We start from the raw sequence: 11,209 nt of genomic DNA on the forward strand, positions 1-11,209 counted from the left end.
GTTTCCAAAAAATGAATTTTAGCAAGAAAATGGCCCATGAAACCTTCAATAAGTCCTCAAGTTGAAGCTTTACCCAAACTAGGGTTTTCACTAGGGCAAATCTACCTAGAGTAAGAAAATTAGGGCTTGAAATGGAGAGATTAGCCACTAAGGGAGGTTGATTTTGAGGGAACCAAGTTTTCCCTCAATGTTGAATCCCTCCACAAGTTGAAATTCCTCCTCTTAGCCAAGTTGCACCAAGCCCTAGCTTGGTCACTTATCGTTAAGAGAGTCGAAATTAGAGAGAGAGCGAAATTCAATTTTGTGGATGAAATTGTGTTGTATCACCAAATTGACAAGGCTAGTACGTAGTCCTTGGGATGATGGAATCTAGGGGAGTGTAAGATTAGCTAAATATTGAAAAGGAGTAAGGATTTTGAACCACCCTAAGAACTTGCTTGAGCCCATACAAATCTCTCTTCAATCTACACACGCGGGTCTCACTATTGTGTGCTACAAAGCCCTTCAATTGTTCAATGTACTCTTCCTCCTCCAATTTGTCATTAAGAAACATCGTCTTGACATCCATTTGATGGATTTACCATCCCATATGTGCTTCTAGTGAGATCACGACCCTGTTGGAAGTATAACTGGACACAAGAGCAAATGCAACCTCTTAATCTATTCCCTCCTTCTAAGATAACCCCTTGGCCACAAACATCGCCTTGTATTCTTGATGCTACCATATGCACCATGTTTGGTCTTATATATCTAGCGTGATCCAAGCATCGCCCTATCTATTGATATAGGCACCACCTCTCAAACATTGTTCTGCATGATTGAGGTGTACTCCTCAACCATTGCATCTTGCCACACTTGTTGTTGTGTGGCCTCCTAATAGTTGGAGGGCTCGCTATTCACGATTTGATTCACTAATTCCATGTAGCTAGTGTAGTCATATGGTTGTCTCCTCTCTCTCCTACCTATGTTACAAGTTCCCACAAACTTCTGAGCATCCCTAAGTGTTTGATGAACCTCTTTGTTCTTCCTTCCAAATGTAGGATGTGGAATTCAGACTTCCACATCCTTTTGATGCATCTTGCATATTTGTTGCATCTACAACACCATACTCTATAAACTCTCAGGAACACCATACTATCTTGTCCCTGATTTTTCTATTATACGCTTGGAGCTCTCACTGGCTGCTCACTGTGATCATTTGTTGTTGGCAAATATCTAGACTTGTGATATGCTTTGTCCTCCATGAATCAAACATCCCTCTTGAAAATAATCCTCCTAATCCTTGGAACAAATATTGTATATGCCTTTGAGGTCTCGTTGCACCCAACAAATTACCCCTTCTCTACAATCTAATCCAACTTGGAATGTGTATCCCATAGAATGTGGCAATATGTTAAGTTTCCAAATATCTTGAAGTGGATGACATCTAACTTTTTCCCTCTAAACACTTCTTCCAGTTTCATCTTTCCCAACACCTTGTGTGGGACCCTTTTTTGAATATATATTGTGGTACTACATGCCTATGCTCATAAGTAACATTGCATATCCCGATCATACAACATGGTGCTTGTTTCCCTTGATATTGAATGATTATTCCTCTCAACAACCCCATTTTGTTACGAGTTATAAGGAATCATCCACTCTCTCTTGATGCCCTCCCTAGTACATAATGCCTTGAAATATTTCCCTATATACTCGCCTTTATCTGAATGAAGAACCTTCAACCTCCTCCCTTCTGAATTCTCCACAAGAGCATTGAACTCTTGGAAGACACTGAAGACCTCATCCTTAGTCATCAAGATGTATATCTAGATCTTCGTGAAGAAACCATAAATATAGGTAACGAAATATTTATACCCTTTGAGAGATTATGTCGAAAAACCGCTTTAGCAAACTTCCCCATTACACATCCCTTGCATACATCATCATGCTCCTTTCTCACCTTTGGAACACTTGTCATTATCTCTCAGAACAACTTAAGTGTCTTATGATGTCCCATCCTCCTATTCCATAGCCCTTCCTGATCTATCAGATTGTTGTTTCTCACCAGTATCTTTTGAGTATCCAACTACAACCTGTAAATTCTGTCATACCTAACTCCAATAACTATGGGTGATTTCCACTCCTGGCATTTTATCAACACCTAATGTTCCTTAAAGAGTACATTGTACCCCTTATCTTTTAGAATATAAATTGAAATCAAATTCATCTCCATTCCTAGCACATGCAACTCATCATGGATGGGAATTGGCTTGCCAAACTCCCTCTGAAATAGAACAAACACTCTCCCAACTGGGTTGTACTTGGACTTGTTCCCCATCTCAATCTAGAATCTGGTTCCCCCCCCCCTTGTAGCTGGAGAAGTACTCCATAACTCCTGTCATATGAAATGATGCCCCATTGTCTATGTAACAAACACCCTATGAGGTTGAGCTAGTCAGACAAGCTGAGTGTGAATTCTTGTTCGATCTTGCTAGAAAGCTCATATGCACTTGTTGAAGCTGTTATCTTTTTCTTTCCCTTATTTTCACCTTTCTTCCTCTGTGGGAAATTTCTGACATAGTTTCCAAACTCATGACAACCATAGCACTTGACCTTTGAAAGGTCCTTTTTCTTCTCTCCTTTGGAGTTAGGTCCTTTTTTATAGCCCTTCTTTTCTTTTCCATTTCATATTAAAGTTGTGTTTTCCTGATCTCCTTGACCTTTTTGGGTCCTACTATTGTTGCCATCGACGAGACTCAACTTAAGCTCCTCCTGAGTAAATTCACTCCATAAACAATCCTCCTATTTTCCAATTGGTGCTTGGAGCATTAGAGCACACAGTAGATTAGTTTTCCTTTACATGTTTTGTATTTGCTTTCCATTTCAAATTAGCATAACCGACTATGTTTCTTATGCTCACTAAATCATTTCAAGAAGGTGGCTCCATTTTCCAATTGGACTGAATTTGGGTGTTTTTGACACAATAGTGATAGATTCATTTCCCATGCTTTCTTAAGATCACATCTATTGTATACTCAATTGCTCAAGTCATTTCAAAAAGATGATTTCGACATCTTCCTATATTGAATGTTCCCAATGGTATTTGAGCCTGCAGTAGATCATAGTTGTTTTTTTATTGCTTTAAACTAAAATTATCATTTTTGCTTTCATTTCATAGACATTTTTCTGGCCTAGATTAATCTAACTATTCAAAGTTTTGATTTGTTTTTATCTAATGTTCATTTCCTTTTTCTCCCTTCTTTAGAAATTAGATTTTAACATTAAAGTCATTAGATTTAGTTGTCTATTAACATTTAGAGATTTCATCTAGAAGCATAACTTTTCTTTCTTAGATTAATATCCTTTAGCATAAGAAACAAAACCCCCAAAAACAAGATAAACAATAAAACAATGAAGTAAGAAAAATGTTAACTAAGTACATATAGTGCACTACACTTCATCAGTTTACGATACCCGGACTGATAATTTATGTAGAGCAATTTAAGACGTTAAATTGACTAGACATTTTGGCGGCGTTGCCGGGGAAGTGTAATTAGGAGACCTTATTTCTTATATCTAAAAAAAAATTAATAATTTCTCGAGTATGCTCTCCTCATGCAGTTTGTGTGATCTGGAGGATCATAAAAATAATTGTTATGTTAAAAAAAATAAAATAAAATAATCCAACTACTTTGGTAGGTTCAGCTGGCCAGATTGACTGGTTATGGTTTGTAGTGACCCTCAAAACGATGTGTGTTGTTTAATAAGATTTTTCAAATTAGCGACAGAATGCAGCCCTATTCTGCAGCTAACTATGTGTTCCGTAGCTACTTCCATGGTTTAGCAGGTTACAGGAATCAAACGAAGAAACCGACCATAAGGGCATCTTTGGAATCGTCTCGACATGGATTTTATCCTAGTCACCCAGCCCAGATCGATAAAAAAACCAGCTTAAGACCACAGTCAAAGTCCTGTTTTCAGTTTCTAGTACATTCACTTTGAAGCCTTAGTTGTCTGAAATTGAGAACCATTAATCATTTTTATAAAAATTCACAATTTTAGGATAAAAAAAAAGCCAATGGCTATCTCCAATCCCAGTTTCCAATGCGGCCTCAATAGAAAATCTGCACATAAAATTTATGGCTCAAATCCTTTATTCCTATTTAAGCTTTGGCCTTGAAACAAACCTGCAAGAACATTTAAAAAAAAAAATCAAATGTGCAAATTATAAAATTCGACAGATCTAATTGCTCGAGCTTCAATTCAACCTACAACCAAGAATGTAACTATTGTTTGCAGGATCCAAGTTTGACTCACGTTCAAAGCAAATCGAACTCAGAAAGCCCGAGTGCAATACTTGCAGAGAAAACAAAAAACTGTAAACAAAAAAAGGGGTCAAAATTTAAACGCAAATTCAGGCCAAATGAAAACAAATTCAAGAAACCGAGGCATGGGTCTTTTCGGGAACAGGGTCAATTAGAAAACCAAGAAACGGTTTTGAGAATTTTGCAACGGTTTGAGAGAATTTTCTGGTTCTTTGAAGCCCCATTTGGCATGCTGCGTGAGAAAAAACGATTTTCGTTAAATGAATAGAGCACTGTTTGAACACGGCACGCTCTAGGAAGAAAAATTCAATTTAAAAACTAATCATGTTGTGGTATTCAATCCATATGGCACGATATTTTGTTAAATCTAAGAATCCAATTCGATTCATACAATCTTCGTTTTAAACTCGATGACTCGTACTTAACCGGACTTCTCCAGCACACTTGTTAAACGATTAGATTCATGACATAACCTATTTGAATATGACTCTTCAAAACCTTGATTGTTCATTTATTACACCATGTTTTTCTCTTAAACTCCCGCAGCCTTTTTGTGCATACAATCACTCTGTTTTCATATATTATGTGCATACAAACACTCTGTTACCTTGTGCACGCAATCACTTTGTTTTCGTATTCTCTGTGTATAACAACCACTTTGATTTTCACACAGTTTACGTGTACAACCACTCCATTCCATATACCTTGAGCACACTCTGTTTCCACACATTTTATGCATACAACTACTCTGTTTTCGTATACCTTGTATGTACAGTCGTTTTATCTCATACTCATAGTCGTTTTACTTCCATATATTCTGTCATTCCGTCCCCATATCCATAGTTATTTTTGTTTCTATATACCAGTTGTTCCACTGCCATATACACAGTCCTCTTTCGCAGTCACTCCATTTCTCAGATAGTGAAGGGAATTTTGAAGAATAGCAAAAAATAGAGGCTCATGAATGATTGGTCCAAGTGCACCAGCTACCAGAAACACAAGTAGGCAAAGCATTTCTGTCGGTAGTTCAAAATACTTGCCTGAAAATGAAGAAGCCATCACTATTTTCAGCTGGGTACATGAACTTATTTTCACGTAGAAACAAGGATTTCGTGTTGATGCATATTATAGTAACAACACAATCATAGATTTATGTGTTTTGATCTGGAACAGAGGTGTGCGTTATCACTATGTCGCCGCATGTTCTTCCTGACTTCAGGGAGCAAAATGAAAAACAAAACCAAAGGTTCATAGGTAACAAAAAAAATAAAAAATTGAATCAATCAAATAAGTAGATTACTTGCTCACTTTTCTGGAAGGTATTGTTTAATTTTGGACTGATAATGAAAAATGCATAGATAACTTTCTGTTCAAGATTTTTAGCTACAGAAACTGTGCACGTTCTGCAGCTGAGAAACCTCATTGTTCAAATCAGCGTAACTTTCTCATACGAAATCGGATTTCGACGATTCAAGTGTCGTTGGAAAGATATCGATGAGATCTACATAATGAGAAATCCATCATCAGAGTTTGAAATAGTCAAGGATGAAGAAATTTCTGAAAAGATATAACAGTTAACTTGAGGCACTAATTCCGAAGCAGGTATAAATTCTTTTGGTTTTCCTTCATGAATTTGTTTCATTAATACGAATTCTTAGTTTTGTGTATAAATATCATAACTATAGAGATTGATCACCTCTATCTTTTGATAGTCTTACATTCCATTGGAGAAGAAGTATTATTTTTTTTTGCAGGTTCCAAAAGGAAGGACAGATGACTACAAGTGAATAGTGTCTCTCTTAGAGACCAATTTGTTTCATAAGAGGATGATCAACAACAAAGAAGAAACATCAATGCATGAGCACATGCTAATGCAAAATCAGATCCAAGCACTTGCAAAACTTTCAGATATTGTTGTCTCCATTACATCCATACTTCATGATAAACCATTCACCTCATTTCTCTTCATATTTTCCATTTATATTCACATACACTTTCCATTACTTTTTGTCCACTCCTAACCCACAAATAAAAACAAGAGGCTCAGTTACATCCTTAGTGCCCATTGCCATTATTACTTTCCATTGCCATCTTCCATTTTCATTTTCGTGTTCCTATCATTTTCATTTTGCAAATAAACCCTGCTTCAATGCAAATCATTGAGTCCATAGTCCTTTGAGTCTAAATTTCTTGCGAAAACACCTTGAGGCTTGCATGCCTTGATGGCAAGCTCTCATGCCAACGAACAATGGGAATACATTAATGTCCCTTGTTCATCGGATCTTCTAGGTGACTCGACATCGACAAATTTATTCGTACCTAGCAAGATGTTGTTTGGGCATCTTGACTCTCATTGTCATCAATGGTGAGAGTTCTCGTGTTGACTAGTGGCATCCATTAATGGCTACTAAGTCAACAATTTTCTGCTATGTTCGACATCCGAACATCTATTCACATGGTAGGAATTGTGCTAATGAGTTTTGAAGACATGAAGACTATTATTTTCAGCATTTTGGAGCAGACATAAAAGATATGTAGCTGCAACAGATAAACACCATTCAGCAACAGATTTAGCAAGTTTTAGTAGAAGCAATAAAAAGTCATCTTGACTCTTTTATCCATGACTCTTTTTGTCCAGCCACTTGGAGAAGTTATGATCAGAATTTTGTAGCCACCACACATACAACTCATCCATTTCAAAGGATAAGTTAAGGTACATCATTTTCTAACTTTTTACCATAGAATTCCATAAAAAGCTAGAATGATAATTGTTGGAAAAACATTTCTCTTCCTCATTTCATAAAATTGCCAATACCATCGGTTGGGGGGGAACACATTCATATTCATATCTTGACATATTCATATCATATTCAGAATCCCACATACTTCCAAAATATTTAACTATTACATTATTATTATGAGCATACAATGGCTTTTCAAAAGTGCTTAAAGGATAATTGGATACAAACGATGGTTGCCACACAAGAATCAATCATGATGCAATCCAATAAAGATATACTTTACAACAATAATCAAATTATCATTATGCAAAGTTCAAAGATCAAAATTGAATGCAACAACAAAATATGGTTGTAACACAAGAACCAACCATGTTGCGATTCAAGTAAAACACTTTGCAGAAGCATGAAGTTATCAAATGATATCATGCAAAGTTAAGTCAAAGCTCAAGGATCAAAATAATTAATGTAATATATATTGCATGAGGACATGCAATAATTTCAGTTGGGGGGTATGTTGGGTCTTGAAATTGTCATTCACTTTCATTACACTTTTACTATCATGTCCATTATATCACCTCCATTTCACCTTCATTTCATTACCATATCACTATATTCATCTCACTTTCATCATTATTGGATCACATTTATGTTTTTTCAAACTTTATTAATTTTTAGCATTTTTAAGTGAATTTGTGGTTAAAAATTAGATAATAATGTGCATATGCTTATACCTAACAAGTGGGATGAAATTGTTGACATGTGTAGGTCAAAAGGAAGCTTCTAGAAGACCTTTATGTGGCATCCTAAAGCCAAATTCGAATTTGAGTGGAAAAAATCATGGGATCATGAGGATATGTGTTACATTTTCTATTCGTATTGAAACTCTAAGAAGACATGTTTTACCATTTCCTATTTTTATTATAATTCTAGAGATATAGGGAGAGATTCATGGACTCTCATTAATGAGATGACTTCTCATCTTTTTGTATAAATAGGAGATCTCTCTCCTTTATTCGGGAGTTTTCGTTAATTTGGTTAGCTCAACTTGTCATTACTTTGTACTTTGTAATTTTGAAGAATTTGAATAAAGCTTTGAGGTTCCCAACATGGAAGGAGATGTGAAGTAGGAGATGTCATGGAGCATATTAGAATGTAAGGCAGAATAGATTTTATTTTGTAATTTTGCTTTGATTTCATTCAAGTATGTCATTTTATCTTTATGATTGTTTTCAAGTTTGATAGTTTAGATTTTCCATTCATGCAAGTTTAATTCATGCAAATGTACTCAACCGATTGATTTTAGATTTATCTAGCTATGTAATCTATGCTTAACAAAATAGTCCAAGAAATTAGTCCTCCTATTTTCCAAATGGTGCTTGGAGCATTAGAGCACAAGTAGATTAGTTTTTCTTTACATGTTTTGTATTTGCTTTCCATTTGTAGATTTATCTAACTGTGTAATCTATGCTTAAGAAAAAAGTCTAAGAAAGTAGTCCTCCTATTTTCCAATTGGTGCTTGGAGCATTAGAGCACACAGTAGATTAGTTTTCCTTTACATGTTTTGTATTTGCTTTCCATTTCAAATTAGCATAACTGACTGTGTTTCCTATGCTCGCTAAATCGTTTCAAGAAGGTGGCTCCATTTTCCAATTGGACTGAATTTGGGTGTTTATTCACACAATAGTGATAGATTCATTTCCCATGCTTTCTTAAGATCACATCTATTATATACTCAATTGCTTAAGTCATTTCAAAAAGATGATTTCGACATCTTCTTATATTGAATGTTCCCAATGGTATTTGAGCCTGCAGTAGATCATAGTTGTTTTTTTATTGCTTTAAACTAGAATTATCATTTTTGCTTTCATTTCATAGACATTTTGCCGGCCTAGATTAATTTAACTATTCAAAGTTTTGATTTGTTTTTATTTAATGTTCATTTCCTTTTTTCCCTTCTTTAGAAATTAGATTTTAACATTAAAAGTCATTAGATTTAGTCGTCCATTAACATTTAGAGATTTCATCTAGAAGCATAACTTTTCTTTCTTAGATTAATTTCCTTAAGCATAAAAAACAAAACCCCCAAAAACAACATAAACTATAAAACAACGAAGTAAGAAAAAAGTTAACTAAGCACATATAGTGCACTACACTTCATCAGTTTACGATACCCGGATTGATAATTTATGTAGAGCAATTTAAAACGTTAAATTGATTAGACACATCCCATAAAAACAAACTAATCCCGACGTATGCCCAAGCCTAGTCATCCAAAAGAATATTACCATTCATTCTTTCACATTTGTCCACGGTTTGTTGTCTGTCCCTGATATGAAATTACGCTTCGATTCATATCTGTGTTATTAATTTCCCTTGCAATTTTTCCGCATTTGTCTGCGGATTACAGCGTATCCAGGATCTGAATTTACGCTTCGGTTCCAATTGTCAGCCAAGGAGAAGCACACGTATTCATCGCAGCAATTTGGTTGGCATGCATCTTATTCCATTGCTTAGGCTGTCTTGCAGGCTAGGGAAACTAAATGAGGCCACACTTATCTGATCAATATGGAGGGTAATGGCATTAGTGCCAATCTTGAGGCTTACACAAATCTGGTACCGTGAACGAATTTAGGATGCAGACAATTGAGGATTCAATAGAGTTGAGGATTCAACGTTTTGGAAATTGAATAAATTCGTTTTTTTTTTTTTTACTGGATCAATTATAATAGTTTCTTACCATTCTACTACAGAAATTCACCCAACTAACTTTGTAATTTTTTTTTAGGAAATATTGATTAGAATGCTAATACTATGGTTCAAATTGACAAGTGAAAAGGACTAGATTCTTAATAGTTGAATCTAGGGGCATGATTATACTTTTAGGTATCAAAAGGTGATACAGTGATTAAATCTGGTAGATGTGAAGAAAATGAGGAAGAGCACACCAGACAATGTAAAAAAAAAAACGCACTCTTCTGGTGAGGAACAACCTGAAACTGATCGAAGGGTCAACTGGGTAGCACCAAACGCACTTATTTCGTATTGGGTTTCCTTCTAAACTCGCTTTCTCAGTAATATTCCCATGGAGCAACAGCCACAGATCTCCAAGGAAGATGAAAAAGTAGAGGAGCAACATCATGGACCCTATCCCATTGAGAAACTCCAGGCTTGTGGGATATCTGCTGTTAATATTAAAAAGCTCAAAGATGCCAGTATTGTATGGTAGAATTTGTTGCATATTTCCCCAAGAAGGAGCTTAACAAGCTATTAGAAGGAGGGGTGGAGAGAGGATCAATCACAGAGATCAATGGGGAATTTCAAACAGGAAAAACCCAATTATGCCACACGTCTCTGCCTTACTTGTCAATTTTTGTTAGATCAGGGAGGCGGTGAAGGCAAAGTACTTTTCATTGATGCCGAGGGAACCTTCATACCACAATGACTTTTACAGATCGTAGAAAGGTTTGGGCTCAATGGAGCAGATGTGTTGGATAACGTTGCCTATGCCAGAGTATATAATACGGATCATCAATCTAGGTTGTTGTTGGAAGCAACTCCTATGATGGCAGAGACAAGGTTTGCTCTGATGGTCGTGGATAGTGCTACATCCCTTTATAGAACGAACTTTATGGGCAGGGGCGAATTATCAGTAAGGCAATTGCATCTTGCTAAGTTCCTTAAAAGTCTTCCGAACCCTAAAAGAACCTGAAAATAACACTATCATGGGTCCTGAACATATTGCAAATACCGCAGGAATGATACACATGGTCAATAAGGAGGCCAGTGTTACCAGTGATACTGGAATGGTAAGTAGAAATAACAATAATGACAGTGGAAGCCTAAAATGCAAATCAGCGAGGGAAAACTCTCGTAACAATTTGGATAAGCGTGTAAGGTCTAAGAGTTGAACCAACAGCTTTGATACCAAGTGTAGGGACCAACCCTATATATTTATTATTATTATTATTATTATTATTTTAATCAATATAAAAATACAACCAGAAGAGAATAACATTGGGAATTCAAATTTGTTAAGCACTGTCTAACACATCCCTGAATTTCATTTCATTGAACATATCATCTAATTTACATATATTTAACTAAAGCCATAAAGAGATCATACAAAAGATTATTGTAACACATAGGTACCGTTCACCAGAA

At 35.8% G+C, this 11,209-nt stretch overlaps 1 pseudogene; it reads left to right on the top strand.

The window, feature by feature from the left end:
- The first annotated feature begins 10,130 nt into the window (after positions 1-10,130).
- Positions 10,131-10,757, top strand: LOC149260651 (DNA repair protein RAD51 homolog pseudogene; annotated as a pseudogene).
- The last annotated feature ends 452 nt before the right edge of the window (positions 10,758-11,209 follow it).

Source organism: Pinus tabuliformis, chromosome 6, assembly GCF_031772625.1.
Source record: "Pinus tabuliformis cultivar Carrire ecotype Pingquan chromosome 6, CPIR1, whole genome shotgun sequence".
Classification (NCBI taxonomy): domain Eukaryota; kingdom Viridiplantae; phylum Streptophyta; class Pinopsida; order Pinales; family Pinaceae; genus Pinus; species Pinus tabuliformis.